Genomic DNA, 18,963 nt, shown 5'->3' with positions numbered 1-18,963 from the left:
TTTTCACTGGCCACACTGGGGAATTAAAAGGATTACGAGTGGGCTTTATGATGCCCACCCTCTCCAACTCCTGTAGAGTGTCTCCAATTTTCTTGTGCCCCCGAGGCAATTTATACTGCTTAATATGTCACTCACCGAGCTACAGGCAGAGCTACAGGCGGGTGCTTAGCATATCCCCTCAGAACTGCCTTTGCCACATGTACCCTCAGTCCAAACTCAGCTGCAGTGGTCTGTAACCACAGGCTCTGCAGGATATCTACCCAAAAAATATATTCAGGGATGGGAGAAATGTACACAGTATATTCCTTTGGGGATAAACATCCTATCCCCAGTGGGGTTTGGGCTTTCTTCGCTCTAATTGTCTTACCCCATAGCCATCTATCACAGCAGAGGTCCTGGGAAAATGCACAGGGTTGCCATAAATAGAGAACATTTAGCTCTTGTGTCCACCAGCACCAGGACACATTTCACATTTATGCGGCACCAATGAATTGCTAATTCTACATGTGGCCTCCAGTCCCCACCTCGTTCCCCAATGTGGGGACCTTGAGCCCTGCTCAGTCAAATCGCTATGTCCAATCATTGTCCTGTGGGGGTAAGGGCCCAGGCGGAGCCTGAGTACTGTTTCACAGGAAGTCTTGTGGGCCAGACATGGGGCTTTGCTTCCAGCTTCCATGTCCTGGACCTCAGTGGCTGGAACTGCTGCTCTGGCTTTTATTGGTGCCACAGTTCTAACAAGATCCTATTGGGCTTCCCATGAAGTTTTTCTTTCACTAACCTGGCCTTTATCATATCAACCCACATCTGGGTCCTCAAGACCTTCACAGGGCATTTTGTACCTCTCCTTTCAGTCATAGCCTGTATTTTATTCTGTGCTCTTATTGTTTCAACCTCCCCCAGATCTGCTAAAGTATGAGTAACCTCACTTATGGGTTGCCTTATTTGGGAGGGCAAGAATAGTCAGTAAGGACCCAAAAAGATGGGGAGTTGTATGCAGCACCAGATTTCTCATTCCTACAGTGAAAAACTCATCAGGGCCCTGGGGGTCCATATTATAGATATTTTTCATGCCTAACTCCGGTGACACCTGCTGGCACTCTGCATACATTTTCCAGCTAGTGGGTAAGTATGGTAAATCACCCTGATTAGGCCAAACTGCCCTGATGGCTGCTGTGAGACAATCCAGCAGTGCCTGATTCCCTGAGGTGTGATGGACACTTTGCAACCACTGCCAGAGGGAAGGTTGAGTTGTCAGGGAAGCCAGTCTACCCATTTCAGAACCCAACATAACAATGTTTTCCACCCCCATATCCCAGAGACACAAAAGCCATGTAGGCAGAGGTTCCAATGGCTTCTGCTGATACCAGATGCTCATGTCACCCACTCATCCTGGGTATAGGGGTGGAGCATGGAGTGCTCCACAACCTGGGCAGGGGGGGGAGCAGCTCTTCCCCCTGCAGAGCCTGCAGTTGTTGCTATTTTATTTTCTTAATTATAACCAGGCAGGCCTTTAATATAGGAGAGGCACTCTCCGGGGCTGAAGGCACCGCTCTTGCCTCCCCTTCCTCCACAGCCTCCTGAAACATGGATTCTCTGGCTGCCTCCTCCCTCACTGCTAATGTATCTTCCAGGAACGCGACCCATCTTCTCAATAACTGTCTATTTTTCTTAAGGGCATTCCAGAGGTCATTGCCTAGCTCCTCCCAACAATGCCGAAGTGTGTCTCTCTCCTGCTGAAGTCTCTCTCTCTCTCCTTGATAACCCTCTCTCCTTGAGAACCCTCTCTGTCTCCTCGATAACACTTTTCACTATCTCAAGAAAAAGAGATCCTATAATTCCAGCTCCTACAGGGCCACTCAGGGCCTCTAAGCCATCTTCTATCTCACAGAGGGCTAATTTCACAGCTTCCAGTGTCTCCACCCTTTCCCAATTCTGGGGAAGGTCCCACCCCTCTAGGAGGTGCTTTACCCAAGACCAATTCCCACTATGGGCTCCCCAATTGGAAACCCCGCAGATCAGGGGCTCCCAGGTAAAGCTGCACCCTCTACTGCTGCAGCCACTGGGGCCTCCCCACCATCCACAGGGTGGGTTTTGGGCATCTCCTCACCATCTCTAGGAGCAACCCGCCCAAGAGTCGCACCTACGTAGACAGATTTCAGGTTCAGAGGTCCTCCCGACTACGGCCAGATGTAATTCCGAGGGGAAAATACCAGGGAAAAGTACCTTTGAAACTGAAATAAGTCAAAGGGAGAAATAAAGTGAGAGAAACTTGTGTTTCTTACAAGCAGTCCACTTGTGCTCTCACATGTCTGTCGCAACACGGCTGCAGAAGAAGAGACCCATCCAACCTCTTAGGTCCAGATATGCCCTTGCTCCCCTTGTAATTACCTGTTGATATGGAGATCGACTACTACTCTTCACTCCTTGGAAATACCTATTGATATGGAAATGCACTAAGGCCAGGTGAGAGATTCTGGAAATATTGCAATTTCACCCACAGTCACCCTCCCACTATGTAGAAATGCTCACCCACCAGAAAGCTCCCTGAACTCTGTACTATTGGGATTTTTCCAGAGGCTTCCTCATGTTGGAAGGATGGATCATAACTCCATTTCCAGCCCCTCATCCCTCTCTGAAAAATGGGGGATGTAAAAATCCAATCATCCAATCATGGCTTGGTCTTTCTGGTGACCAGCCCCCAACCAGGAGCCATCCAGGAGCCCACCCAGTCATGTCATTAGAACAAAAGATGTTCCTAGTGCTCTTATCACTTAGGAATTTACAAGGCTTTAGAAGCTCTGTGCCAGAAACCTGAGGCAAAGACTAAACATATATGTCTTATTATAAGTCACAGTGTCACAGTAACCAAGACAGACAAGCTACTTAGATTTCTGGCCATAAGTGATCTTCTATCTAAAAATTTCATGGTGGTGGTGGGAAGCATCAGGAAGATTATTTTCATTTGATTTAGGAGACATATAACAGGGATTCAGAACTGATATGGCTTAGTCATGGAGATATGCATTAGTCTGTGCCTGTGGCCTAAGAGCAATCATAATATTACTAATAAGAATTATACATTGGAAAGTTTTTAAATGGAAAAGATAATTGATTGTCTTTTTTTGTTTGTTTATTTAGCAATAACAGAAATCTGCCTTTGAGAGGAAACAATGTTTCTGCTTCAGTGACTGAATAGTTAACAAATGGTGGCACATCCATATGATGGAATACACTTCTGATAAAAAGGAACAAACGATTGATAAATTTTAACATCTTAGTTGGACCTCAAAGGAACTGTGCTGAGTGAAAAAAGCCAATCTGAAAGGGTTCATATTGCATGATTTCATTTATGTAACATTCTTCAAATAACACAATTATAGAGATGGAGAACAGATTAGTGGTTGCCAAGGGGACAGGGATGGGGAGGGAGGCTCTAACAGTAGAGCACAAGGCTCTTTGTGCTGATGAACAGTTCTGTGTCTTGACTGTAGTGGTTGTTACATGAATCTACACATGCAATAGAGCTGCACAGCACCACACAGACACACACACACACACACACACACACACGAGTGCACGTAAAGCTGGTGAAATCGGAATAATGTCCATAGACTGTATCAATGTCAGATTCCTCATTTGCTATTTACTGTAGTTATGCAAAAGCCAGGTGAAGGATTCATATAGAATCTCTTTGGCAACTACATATGAATGTATTGTACTTCAAAATTAAAAGTTAAAAAAGTCTGCTCAGAGAAGGGTGCTGTGCTCAAGGGGCAGACATATAAGCTGTGAAGCCTGCCCTGGACTCATGGACAGTCGCCTGGCAGTGAGGTGGCTAGATGATTATCAGCCTCCATGGGGACAAACATTATGGCAGCAAGTTGCACGAGACCCACACCTGTGTGTGTGACCCCTGTGGACTGATGCCCATGGAACGTGACCCTTTCAGGATGTACATCGATGGGTCAACCGGCTGGTTAGCCCTGCATTTAAGTTGGTCCCAGGGTGGTACACATTTCCGGAGATGGGAGCTGGCCCAGGGAGGCATGAGGTATACCAAGAAAAAAACCACTGGATCACCTTAGATTGAGTCTAGATACTGTGGTCAAATATGGGGTGGAATTCAATGACGTGGGTGCCTTGGAGACTGAGCACACCCATCATGTGGTTGCCAAGGGACAGTGACTACATGGGCTGCTGGGGAAGGAACATCTTAGACCTGGGGGTTGGACGTAAGTGTGGGGACCAGTAGGCTCTCTTGGCTCTTGCCTGCAGGACACCCAACCTGTCCTGTCCTCTCAGAATGCTGTGGGAACCTTGTCCTAGACCCCAAGTCAGCAAAATGCTGCAGCTGAGGTGGCTACAAAGCTATTATCAGAATCCAGCACCCCCTGAGCAAGCTGTGGCAGGGGCTGCACTGGCTGATAGCCGAACTGATCTCATGAGAACCAGCTCAGCCTGCTTTGTGGGCACTGCTTAACTCCGCTCAAACAGTTTGTCATGAGGGATGCAAAACTGGCTTATTCTTGTAACAAATGATCCCACTACTGCTGCAGTTTATGTCCTAATAGATTTCTAACATGGACAGCAGACCTATACTTGCCTGCCATGCACAAACAAGTCTCAACTCTCTAGCATGACTGGTGAGGGACAAGCCTATTGCCCTGGACTCCTAGCTGGCCAGCCAAGGCAGGGTGTGTACAGTTGCCAACACCTCTTGCTGAACCTGGATTAATGACATATTTAGCTGCCTTGGCTCTGCACCAGGAGCCTGGCTGTGTGGTCTGATCATTCTCCTGGAAGTCAGAGCCACAGTTGCTCCCATCTGATGTTACCAAGACAAATAGAAAGGCTCTCTTCCAAACCCTTATCAATACAACTAAGTGGGGCACTTGATGGGGTGACTTATGCTTCTGAAAAGAATTCTTCACTGGATATATGAAAGGCCAGACAGTGAAGCTGAAGGGGAACAGCTCTTCCATGGCACCACAGTGACCTTGTACACTTCCACATAGGCAACACAAGCGAAGGTTTGACTGGAGTATGACATGAGTCTTGGCAGAAGGTCCTGTGATTTTCCCTGGGATGTGATAAGACAAGCTGGAAGAGTTTCCCATCTGCCTCACTGGCTCTGGCATGGCCAGGATGTCCCACCTTGACCACACTTAGGGTACAGCTGCAGACCTCTGTGTAAGTCTCTGAAACTGCTTGGCTGTAGTTTAGAGTTGGCTCTTCAATGACAGAGCGACCCTCTGTCTGTGCTGCCCATCATCTGGCCATCTGGTTCAGTGTCATCCTGTGGGGCCAGGGACATGGGAGTTGACCCCACCCTGGTCTTATGTTCACTGTCTGTAACAGACTCTCTGAAATGCATTTGGGCTCACTGACTCTTTCCTGGCTGAATACACGAACATGTGACAGGTTAGCCAAGCAGCTGCCACCATGAAGCTGCTTAAGAACTGCTTGCCTAAGTGACATGAATGTACTGAAATGTAAGGGAGGATATGCTTTCTCACACTTTGGCACTTTGATGAGACATCTTCCCAGTGTCACCGTATCTTACAATTGCCCACGTCAGCTCCCAGAGTTACATCGCCCTGACACACTGCCACCTGTGAGGAGTGTAGACCTCTGTAGCACTTTAGCCATTGTTTGCCCATCCAGAGCTTGGATGTGGAGTGTGACTTAAGAGATTCTAAAAGGGAAGGCAGGAAACCATAACTAATTTTTCCAAGAAAAAATCCCCATGAAAAGAAATTAGTTCATCCATGTACTCTAAGAACACAAAACACAGATACTTTATAGTGAAAAGGGCATTTGGAGGTTAACTAGGCTAATGACAGCTTCAGTCAGATGGGTATGTATTACTGCATTTGATTTACAGGTCAGGAAAGGGAGACACTGAGCTGTAAGGAGACTCACCCAAAATCTCAGGCATACAGTTGGAACTGACAATGTCCCTTTCTTCCACCTAAAGTTGGACTCCTTACACAAGCTATAGCTGCTGGAGCAAACACCAAAAATGACAAGGAAGAAGAATACATTCTTGTTCTTGGCTTTGCGATTCTTTTCTCTTTTCAGAAGTTCAAGCAGAGAGTCCCATTAAAATCTTTAATGGGATGAATAGATGAAAAAGTCCACTCTTGGAAAATGCATGCCCTAAAAATGAGGCTACATGGAGTGCTCTAGCATTGTCACCAACGGTAATCCATAGCGCTGGTAGTTGCTGTAGTGCAATGACTGGTGTGCAAGCCAGTCTTCTCCCAGTGAGTATGCACAAAAGTCCCCATAGAATGACTTCCTTGTGCCTGGCTGCCCTCTCGCTCCCAATCTCTGTTCCGAGGCTGTCACCCCACCCCTGCCAGTTGTATTTTCAGATGTATATTTGGGCTTGCGGAGGGGACTTAGCAAGAGAAGTAAAAGCTTATTTTGTTTGCAGTTTTTGATCATACATATTCATCAGACTTACACTTGCACCATAGTTACATAGCAACTTAGAGTTAGTTTCATAACAGTCTCAGTATTCAAGAAAGAAGCAAAGCAAAATACTAGAAAGATCTGGCTTCATTACTGGGCATTGTTATTTCTTAGATTCTGAGTCCCAGTGTAGCTTTTTGAAAAATCCCTACAGTAACTGTGATTGCTTTGATTAAAGTAGTAGTAACGTGCTAAACTCTAACATGTTCACTTATGTCTTTTTAAATAAAATGGACTTTATATTTGCAACTTATGCTCTTAACGGAGAATGTTTATGTGACTGCAAAGCTTTGTTTCTAAGATAATGCTTTTTCCCCCTTTATATACTAGGGGTCAGTACAATGAAAACAAAATCCTGTTACTGAATTTTAGCTAAACCCTGCTGTGTGGTGGAGGCTCTCAGCCTGAGACCTGCTCTTCTGTTGTCAAAAGTTCCAAACTGAAGACTTTCTACCTGCGAGTCCCACAGAGGTTGAAAGAGCCTGGGGAGTGGCCATCTCTCTCACTTGTGATCCCTCATTACCACCCATGGTAATTGCAGCCTGAAACTTAGGACTAAGCATCATTTTATTTAAATCTTGAAGCATGCATCGGTCTAAAGAAACATACTAAGAAAAGAAAGTTCATTTTGAGACAGGAACCATGAGCTTAGACAGAATAGGATGAGGGCCTCTGTAAAAAGCAAGGCAGGATATTTACAGTCAGAGCAATGTAACTACGTGCAAGGAAACCCCCTACCAAAACTCTGTGTTAAACATTAAGCTCTAAAGTCATTCTTCAGCAAGATCAGATGACATATTTTTATTAGCTAATCATTTGTAATCGTAAGATTCACTTTAGCATGCTAAAAGGCCCAGGCCTATGTGCTGTCTTTCCTCCTTCATCCCTGATGAGGTGATTTTGCAAACTGGGCAACTAATTTAGCATGCAGACCCAGCTAAAAACAACATAGTAAAAGGCAGGAAGGATTCCACCTTAAAGACAAGATTGCATTTTAACATCCAGGAAGTCAAGTAAGATTCTTAACCTACTCTTTAGCAAACAATACCTCAGCCCACCTTGGGGGCTGGGCAGGCGGCCTTGTTTGATATGCTCCCAGACCAAGACTGGTATCTCAGGAAGAAATCATCAGAGCAAGAAGTTGCTTGTGTTAACTTAATTCTAAATATTCAGGGACCACTTAACAAGTCCACACCCCTAAGCCTTTATCCGGTTCCCAAAAATCCTCAACTGCCTATAAAATCCCTAGACAACGCACCATTACGGAGTCCCCTTCTGGCATGAGCCAGGAACTCTGTCCTCTCACTGTATTTCTAAATAAAAGCCTCTCCCTGGCTATCCTACCTTGACTGTTTGCTAAGTTCATTCTTCAACTCTACAAACAAGAAACCCGGCATCAATTTGGTATACAGATATGGCAAAAGTAGTGATGGTTTTATCTGAATTACTGAAGACTGCATTGTATCATCATATGCATATGTTTTATATGTTTATGTGTCACATATATATGTCATGTTTAACATATAATATGAAATTCACTTTTTTTGTTTAATATACCCTACATGTTAAAACTCTAGCAATTAGGAAGTAGCACAGTCTCTGATTTCTTCTTCTATTCCAAAGATTCCAGTTACAGCTAAAATCTTTATGACAATGAATTGAGGAGAAGTCAACAGAAGAATCAGTCTATAAATTAATACATCACACACCACCTTCAGAAAATGGTCATCTGTGGCCCTTTGCCATGGTGTTTTGAGCACCACCGGGTTAGTAAGTTGGGACTCAAACCTGTGGCTTACACTATGCTATGTATGTAGTAACTGGAAAAACCATAAATGATTAAGAAAAACATATGGTGATGGCAACAGAAATCAATTTATTACATTCCACAACATAAATGTGTAAAAGAAAGGACTTATTCTGAACACGTTTTCATTGTTACATAATTATACCCTGGTATGAGTGAGTAAAAAGAAGGGCCATTATAGGACATTTCAATTCAAAACATCACCCTGTAATGTTAAAAATAGTGCCTCATATCGAATTTACCGAGTATCATAATTCTTCCAAGTGGTAAAGATACCTCAAGACAAATGCTGGGCATAAAACCCACAGGGCATAAGTCTGCAAAGAAGTAAAAAGCTAACCTTTTCAAACAAAATTGCTTCTCTCTCACTTACCAACTTTACATTTCCCTGTATGGCCCCAGAAGATGGCTGGTTAGCCAGAGACGGGTAAGATTCCTCAAGGGAGGAACAACCTAAGACAGGCACAGTCGCAGGGGGGCCATCAGGTGAGAAATTGGGGATCAACAGAGGTGAGGCTTAGAACCTCACCCCCCCCCCCCGTTTTGAGAGAAATCTTCTGCATCCGTGGATGTTTTGCTGCCCTTGTCTAGCTTGGATTAATACTTAGCCTATAGGCACACACCTCATCATCTACATTTGCTTTCTTACAGCACTAAACTATGTTTTCTACCTTTATCTTGCATCTACCTACCACTTCAGCATTTTATTAAAAATAATCATAATAATAATAATAAGGGAGAAATGTGGGATTCACATATAAATCAAGTATAAAAATCAAACGAATATTCATATTTGACCTGATTGTTTATAGTTCATAATGCATGATCAAAACTGAAAGTTTCTGTGACGACTGCCCTTGTACTGTTCACCATGTAAGAACTTATTCACTATGTAAGAATTTGTTCACCATATAAGAACTTGTTCGTTGTGTTTCAGAAGATCCGAGACTGATGAGAATTAGGCTTGGGGTGGATTAATGATTGTGCATTGAGTCCCCTGTACAGAATTTTATTATTGTTAACTGTTAACAACCATTTGATCAATAAATATGAGAGATGCCCTCTCAAAAAAAAAAATGGGGTGGGTATGCGGTGGTGGTGGTGGATATTTACTCCATGGAGTTTAAAATAGATCAGTCATGCAAATCAAACCATTTTAATATATTCTATGAAATCCAAATGTTCAAAAGGCCAGCCTTAAAATATATTAAAATGTTACAGCTGTACTTTAATGCCCATTACATAAATAAAATTCACCATTTGCTCACAACCCAGCAAAAGAGGGCTGTAACCCAATAGATGCCCCCTGCCTCCTTTCTCAAGCCACCTCTCAGAGCAGCCAGGTCACTCAATCTCCCTATGAGGCAAAAGAGTCATTAAGAAACTTAAAGAGCAAGTTCATAAAATCCTCCGACTCATCTTTTAGTTTATACTTGAAGAAAACAAAAGTGCTGCAATTCATATACTTAGAAAACATAATCACTATTGCTCAGAGGAAAGGCCTGTCTTGGTCTACAGAATTCTACAGAAAGTTCTTGTATTTGGCAAAGTGGGGAATACTGGGGTCTGGCAGCCCACTAATCCGATGAATAAAATGCTATCCTTCATACCATGAATAAAATGCTATACTTCATACCACACTTGGATTATTAATTTTTCAAAGAATCTGAATGCAACAAAATGCTAACATGAAATGGGAAAATAATTTAAACTCCATTCTTGAATTAACAAAGTACATCATGATCATATTGAGCTGTGGGTGTTCATGTTCTATCACTTTGCTAAGATACAAAGAAATTCTTTCTGTATCGCAAACTGTTCCCTGGCCATTTCACTATCTTTGTTGGGTGCATTAGGACTTGGGGGGTGATAAAAATAAGGTTTTGTATTTTTTTTAATCACTATGGCCTTTACAAGAGTAGCAAGTTATTGCACTATAGTTTTTAAAAAGTAGCTGGGAATAACAGTATAGCAGAAGAACAGCTGAAAATTATCTTCAAGGACTAAGGAAAGGAATGTGTATACACAGTACATGCTATCTATTAAAATAGCCAGCTGTAGTGAAATACTTTTGGGGGGAAAATAGAAATTTTTACAAATGCAGAAGAAAACATTACTACTCTGGGTCTCACAGTAACAAGGACAAGGAAAAATATATCAGAACAAGCAGAAAAATCGAGTTCTATGTCTTGAGAATACAAACCGATTACCGATTCTAAGAAAATTACTCTGAATCAGAAGCTGAGTTTGTCAGCAGCATGACAAACAGAAAGGGAATGAGAAAAACAGGAAGCAAGTTTGAATAGCCAAAGGAGTGGCTTTGACCATGGGCATGGTGTCAGAATTTCAGGAGTGACAGAAAAAACAGGCAGACAGTTGGCAGAGTTATTTGCTGGAACCCTTGAAATGTAAGGAAGAGTCTTGAAAATGTCATAATTGCTTTTGAACACTTGTGTGGCCACAGCTCTTTGTCTGAGGAAAAGCTCTTGTCAGCCGTTGAGACTGATGAAGACTGGTTATCCTGCTTTGGGAAATATGGGAGGTTTTTCTGATTAAAAGAAATCTGTGTTGGGGCATTCAAACCTAAAGAATCATTTTTTCAAAACATTTTTGGAGAGCATCTAATTAGCATTTTCTGCATGGTTGTTCATGTGTTAGAAGAACCTCTAGAAAGTATCACCTTCTGTGACAAAGTTTGAGCCACTCAACTGTCAGCTCAGCCTCTGGGCTTCAGCAACGCACAAAATAAAATCATGTTTCCCTGGGCCAACATGGGTCACAAAGGGAATCCTGCTTTCTGTGGATCCTTCTGGTAATATGCATTTCACAGCTCACCAGGGGAAGGACAGTGAGGCTGGCAAACTCTTCAGGCACTACTGGTACATTTCTAATTCCACGATGAAAATGATTGGAAGGCCATGGAAAAAAGTTACTTACCAACCCTATGTGCCTTGAAGACCCTGTGGTCTGAATATGTAATTCGCTGTCTTGGTTATGACCCTGAGAAGCCTCAGGGTCACAATGTTACAGTTTGCTTAGCCATCTGGTTTAATGAGGGTAATGAAGATGCCCTGTAGGAGACTTTAGCAAAGGAGGACCTCAAAGAACAGTCCCCAGCGAGCACAAGACAACTGATCTCTGTTGAAAAGAGGCCCCCAGACTCACTGAAACGGAAAGCTCTCTCAAGTCTAAACAGCACTTGGAAAGAAGTCCCAGCCTGAGGCCAGTTGTTGAAAAAGACAAAGTCAAGGCAGAAAGGCATTTATACATCACAGGGAAAGGTTTTTAGCTGTGGCTGGGGGGAGTAGATACTCAAATCATCTTTTTCTGAAGTAATCACCTGTTAGCACCAGAAAAGGTTAGAACGAGTCATCTCTCTCCCTGCATCTCTTCCACTCACCTCCTCCACGGCTCTTATGATTCCAGAGTGGAAATAATAGCTGATAATCACTGCAGTCACAAGTAAATGATGGTCACCAATGCATTTTCGTGAACATAAAATCATTTATATTTTAAGAATACAAATTACCAAAATGAGTAAGGTATGCATACACATAGCTAATGGAGGTTACCATAGAGACAGTCAGCCAGATTGTTCCCAATTTTATTGCTTATTACTGCTCAGGAAGGCATACACCATAAAAATATTCTTCTAATATTCAAAAACACACACACACATACACACACACAGGATGAATACAGTCAAGCAGCACATTCCTACAAAATTTAGGTTACACTATTATTTCATCTATGTTCTTGGAACCATGAAAACTCAAAACAGCAAGAGCTCTGTGTTAGAGCATCATCCAACATATTACATTTACAGGTGTAGAAAACAAGCTCAAAGCCAGAGATGGGAGTTAGGAACAGGCTTCTGACTAGACCCCAAATGTGCTCCTCTTCCATAGGGTAAAATGGCGTGGAAGGGACCCCTGGAAAATGCCAGCTTCCAATAAAGGAGGTACCCTTCAGTATTGGAGAATGATGTCCGTTATACATAAAGCACTATTTTGAAGACATTACCAAGCTCCGGAATGTGAATTATTCCTTTATCTCAAATTTTATCACTAATAATGCCTTAAAAGTGAAAATGTTACTTTTTGCTATTATCCTTTTGGTGATATTAATAAGTAACTGCTGCAGTTTTAAAAACTGTACTTCCAAAATAGACATATAACTTCTGATTTCTTGGGAATACTATCATATAAGGAGATGGCTCATAAAATTCAAACTTAAAACAACCCAGGTTTTCCACAAATTTTACTTTAGGGAACCATTGGATGAAATGTAGGGGACGGGATAAGGAGAGATGTTAAAAGGATACTACAGGAAAAATCAGAAACATCACAGCACTTTAATAGGAAATTAAAGATATCCTTCCTTTGAAAAGATCTTGGTATGTGAAGTGATGGGTGGTAACTAAGTTTACTGTGGTGATCAATTCACAATACATACAACTAATACAACATTATAAGTCAATTACATTTCAATAACACTGGAAAATAATTTAAAATAAATAAAAATGTAAAAGTAATGATCACAGAACACCCACCAACTGTGGGTGCAGCATTCATTTTTCCGGCATGCTCAGACCTCTTTGGAGATTGAGAGCTTCTGATGTAGTCAACAACAAGAAATGCATGCACTTAATACATTTTCTTGTCATCTGTTTAATTCAGTAAATCCAATAAAAGTAGCCTACTCGATGTTTCTAACTCTGCTTGGTGGTTCCCAGCCTGTCTCTAACAAAACGATTTCTGGTGCAGTTTTCTGCTGAGTTTTACCATCAGTAAAGAAGTAAGCTTTGGGCTATGATCATTATAAACTCTTTTCAGTCTCTAAAGACACAAAATAATCTTCTTTAACTAGTTTTCCTATAAATAAAATGACTTCACCTGAACACAGCAGCAGCATCTGAAAATTCCAGCGTTTCTGTGTCCTGTAAAAGTGGGAAAGCAGCCCTGTGCCACTGTGTGGGTGATGGGAGTCCTTCGAACATGGTGCCAAAGACAGAGATGGAGACAAAGATGAATTACACTGTAGCAGTCAAAACAGGTCTCTGCTTTGGCAACAAAACAACTGCCTCCTCTTTTTTGATTCTAGGTTTCAAACAAAGAGCTACCACAAATAGCTTAAAGTTGGGGGAAAAATTCCTAAAGAAAGCCAGCTTTGTTCAACTGCGTTCTTAACCAGCCTCACGCCCGAACCACTAAGAAAGTAGAAATCCCAGTAAAACCGAACAATCCTATGACCTTGACCATCCTATGATAGACAGCTCATCACAGACGAGGATGGCATGAGTCCCACCATGACAGGGTACAAAGAGGCTAAGGAATGAGATGATCTAAAATAATGAACTGATCTCTAAAGAGTTAGCCCTACCAACAGGGCCCACTCCTTCAAATTACAGGACTACATTTCCTTTTTTTTTTAAGCTTACACATGATCAAATTATTAGGAAGACTGGAAAGTACTTTCTTTTTCTTTACACAAATAAATTGCTTTTTGGCACATGTTAGAAGGAACAGAGGAGTGGAAAGAGTGGGGCTTTGGAGAGAAGACCTGGCTGAAATATACCACTTATTTGTTACATGACCTTGGGCATGGACAAAATGCCTAACCTCCTCGGCAGCAGCTCTATCATTTGTAACATGGCAACGTTAACACCACATTCCATAGTGTTATCACAGAGGGCAAATGAGAAGTATCTGGAAGCCTTTTCAGAAGCCCCATATACACTGTTGTTTTTATGACATTAGAGCAGTACACAGTAACTAGTCAAGTATTTTTGTCCCCAGGATAGATTCAAAAACAGGTTTTATTTTCAAAAAGATATTTGACTTTCATAGCCCTATTCATATATCACAAAAATAAAGGGTTGACTGAAAGCTGGAGCCAGGGACAGGAGCTTGGGAAGAGGCAGCAACATTTCCAAATGGACACAAATCTGTTGCTTTCACCACAGTCTCCTTTTGGAAAGGAAAAGGTCCTCTCCACTCCTGTCCCATTTCTAAGTGGGCACAGAGAAGCCTACAGACTGAAGGAGGGAGGGAGGGAAAGAGAGGAAAAAACCCTCAGCAAGTATCAACTAAAGCAAACCCAAACCAAGATTTGTTAGGTTCTGCTCAAACGGTGCTCAGAGACTGGGAGATGGATCTTCCATGATGAGATTAAAAAAAAAAAGGATGGTTCTTTAGAACCCTGGCTTCAGATGTTGTTTGTTCTTAACACTGAAAAGCTATATTCACACTTATGTTTTCATCTATAGTGCTTTTATCATTTCATAGAGTAGCTAACACAGGCAGGGACCAGCTCCACCGGGTGGCTGCTGAATGCATGTGGACCATGATCAGCTGTGCACTCCATTCTGGGGAAACTCTTAACTATAAACCTCATTCATGTGCTACTCATTTTCCCTCTTTTTGTGTTCCCCCTTCTCACATTCTTCTGCCTTCCATATTTCCTTTTGATTTCCAGACTGCTCTCTCAGCGATCTCCTTATTACACTGAAAGAATGTACACATCCTAAAAGGTACTGTAAGAAAGTTTTAAAAATATACATAGATACCCATGTTTATATCTCTTTCTGTTCAATTGTTGCAGAAATTTTTTCAAGATGAGGACTGATGCCACAGAAAACCTGCAAGCATTTCACAAATGTATTCCTTTTTCAGATTTAAAGAATTTAAAGAATCTAACACAGTGTTAAAAGTAATAAATCTGTGTATATGAGATTTTTACAATCCATTATTTCTGGTTTTTAGTACCTAACATTACAAATAGATCAAGGCAAAAAGTTGGAATCATCAATGAGCTAAACCTCCATCCAAGAAGTGAAAAAAGGATTAGCTAGGTAAATTTTATAAGGTTGAGGGAAAGCCCTTCTGCTTCCAAGAAAGATGGAACAACAGGCACAGGGCTTACTTTCTTGACAGAATCAATAATGGAACCAGGAAAAATACATGAAGCAAGTTTTCAAAACAATGGACATTAGAAAATGAAGGACAGTCATCCCTGAGACAGGAAACAAGTGCAATGAGCCTTATGAGTCCCCCAGCTACTGCCTAGGGGGATTCTCCAGGTCACAGCTCAGGGACAGGAACCCAGGCAAAGCCTGGCAGATCCCCCAACTTAAGGAGACAGAGCCAGAGTCCATGGAGACTAGGACAGCTAGAGTCCAGATAGAGTAACAGAAAGGACCGAGCTGCAGAAGGGAGCCTAAAGACCTGCAAAGGGTCCTCCTTCAACAATCAGCAGAGGGGCAATCAGTGCATGTGTCTGAGGAAACTGCCCAAGGCTGAGGAATGAGCCTCTGAAAGGGTCAGAGGGATCAGTGCCTGGTCCTTACACAGGATGGGGAGCAGTGGCTAATCCAACTAGCAAGACTGGAAACACTCCTAATCCATAGGTCATTGAATGGAGGACTTAGTGGTAGGGAATGATTAGCCCTAGTAACACTTCTTTGGAACTGGCTAACAAACCATAAAAGCAAGACCTGAAAAGAGCACACCATTTCTAAGAAAATTAGATGCATGCCAGAACAAAGCTCCAAGAGATTTAAGGAATACAAAAATATCCAGCAGCCAGTAAAGGGAAACTCACAATGTCTAGGATCCACCAACTACTACCAGAAATGCCTTTGCAGGCAAACATAACCCCAAATAAGGAGAATAATCAGTCAATCAAAACTGACTTAGAACTGACACTGATGTTACAATTAGCAGAGAAGGACACTGACACAGTGATTAGTATGACTGCTTGCCATATGTTCAAGAGGTTAAGCAGATACACTGAGGCTACAGAAAAGACCCAAATTGAACAGCTACAATATTCTGGTTGGAAAGTACACTAAATGGGATTAATAGTACATTAGACATTGCAGAAGAAAATATTAGTCAACTTCAAAGCACAGCAACAGAAACTGTTGCAAATTCAACATATAGAATTTTAAAAAAGGAGTATCAGTGAACCGTGAGACAATTTTAAGCAGCCTAGTCATATGAGTAATTCGAGTCCATGAAGAAGGAGAGAGGGGAGCTTCAGAAAATAACATTTGAAGAAATACTGGCTAAAATTTTCTCAAATATGACGAACACTAGAAATCCAGAAATCCAAGAAGCACTGAGAAACATGAAGAACTAAACCAAGGCATATCACAATCAAATTGCTCACAACCAGTGCTAGAGAGAAAATTTTCAAAGTAGCCAGAGAGAAAGAAGGACATGTTATGTACACGGACACAAAAATAAGAATTTCTCACTGGAAACAGTACAAGCAAGAAGGCAGTGTAGTAACAAATGTCTTTAAAATACTGAAAGAAATAGAAACTGTTGATTTAGAATCCTGTACCCATGAAAATATCTTTCAAAAAATAAGGTGAAATAAAGACATTTTCAGACATACAAAACCAGAATTCATCACCAGAAGACCTGAACTATAAGAAAAGAAATCTGAACTATAAAAAATGTTAAAGGAAATCTTTCAAGCAGAAGGCACATGGTATCAGATGGAAATCAGGACCTACACAAAGGCAGGAAGGGCACTGGAAATGGTAACTACAATGGGTAAATATATATGATTCCTTTGCTTATTATTTATGTCTCTTTAAAGTAATTGTTTAAAGAAAAATGGCAATGTATTTTGGAGTCTATAACATGTACAAGTAAAATGCACAATAACAAAAGCATAAAGGCTGAGTAGGGAGAAATGGAAGCTCACTATACAAAGTTCTTATATGTAAAGTGGTATATACCACTGGAAGGTAGACTTTGATAAATTCATGATACATACTATAAACCCTAAATCAATCAGTGAATAAAACCAAGAATTATAGGTCCTAAGCCAACAAAAGAGAGAAAGTAGAATCATAAAATAATACCTAATCCAAAATAAAGCAGAAAAAGAGGGAAAAGGAAGAGAGGGAATAGGCCAAATAGAAAACAAACAGCTAAATGAAAGACTCAAACCTAAATATATCAATAATCCCTTAACTAAATGATCCAAGCACCTCAATTAAAACACAGATATTGTCATATTACAAAAAAAGATCCAATTATACATGCTACCTAAGTGTGCTAAGAACCACATGTAAAAACATAATACACCAGGGGAGAGCCATCAGCAAGATGGCAGGCTAGGAGGCTCCAAGCACTCGTTCCCCAACAGAACATCAAAACAAAACCAGAAACAAGCCGGACTGTCACAACAAAGTGTGTCAGACCCCTGAGAGCAGCCAGAGGTTAACAGCAACAGAACAAGTGTCCAATCAAGAAAAGCCATCTCCAAAGTCATAGGAAAGTTTTGTGTTATTCTTACTTGCCCTTAGCCCACCTCTCCCTGGTGCCAAGGTGGTTGTGGTGTCTATGCAGCAGGCAGCCTGGTCCCCAGTTTTCCTACCTGGAATCAGAGGGGACAGAGCCAATTTTATTTGCAAGTGATTGTATATGTGCTGCCTGTCTACCTACCTTTTCTGTTACTTTCTTCTTGCTTTCTTCTGGGTTTATTATTCTATTTCCCTCCATTTGTTTGAAATTTGTACTTTTCCTATTCTTTAGATACCTGTAATATATCAAAACAGAGTGTTAGTCTAACTTAAAACCTAGAAGATGCATTCCTTAGTACACTCAAACATATATCCAACTTCCAAATTCTCTCCTTGGCTATGTCTGTGTTGTTCAACTCATCCACTTTCTTCTTCCATTTTAATTTATTACCTATTTCAGGTCCATCACTTCTACTTGGTTCTTTCTCATTTTCACTTATAGAAGTTTAAAGTTTCTTGTTCACTTGTAATCTTTACTTCATGACCAGAGTAAGTGTAACTGTTTTTCACTGCTGTCAGAATTGTAGTATGAGGTATCTCTGGGTAGCTGTCTGCTCTTATTTCTCTATTCTTATGCATGTTGTTGTTCCAAGATGTCTGGTTAAGTCAGAGAAGTTATTTTAAGCGGATTCACTTTAGGACTTGGTCCAAGACTGATTACCCATCGGTAATGAGGTCTTCCTGTACTTAAAGCCCATTTTGAACCAGCTCCTTATGCCTGCTTCCTCACCTGAAAAATGGGTAGTAGTGCTTCAATGACATGGTCTTTGTGAGGATTAAATGACAGCTTTTTGGAGTTCCTGGATCCAGTCATCCCTGAAGCTAGTATTTGTTATTCTTGCTTATGTCAGGTCTGAAGGGGGGGTCCTCACATGAGCTACCTTGATGCTTGCCCGTGTCAGCAGCACAACTGGCAGGTTTATGGGTGGCAATGCTGAGCCAAATGGCCCTCAGAGTGGGTCTGGCCAGGTCCAGGGCCAAGGCCCAAGCTGGCGGGGGAAGGTTGTGGCCCTCACTGTGGGAATGGCCCCTCATCCACCACTAGTCAGGATCCCCTTCCTCTGTGTCAGTGTGAAGGGTTGGGGGGCTTATGTCGTTACCACACACTTGTCTACACTGCTCCACTCCACAGCTGCTTCCGCAGGAGCCCCATTTCTGAGGTGATAGCTAGCACCCATGGAAGGAGTCACACCAATGGCCAGTGCTTGAATGGCACCTTATGCTCAGACACACCATGCTGTACCCATTCTGTGGCAGGAGTACCACCTCAGTCTCTGGGATGACGCTGGAGGGCCCGTCTGGTGGGGGAGCTGGGGTCATGGTAGGATGGGAACAGGGGGCTACATACAGGAACAAC

This window comes from Manis javanica, chromosome X (genome assembly GCF_040802235.1).
Source record: "Manis javanica isolate MJ-LG chromosome X, MJ_LKY, whole genome shotgun sequence".
NCBI classification, from domain to species: Eukaryota; Metazoa; Chordata; class Mammalia; order Pholidota; family Manidae; genus Manis; species Manis javanica.
The sequence above is the reverse complement of the archived record's forward strand: the minus strand, read 5'-3'. Positions refer to the sequence as shown.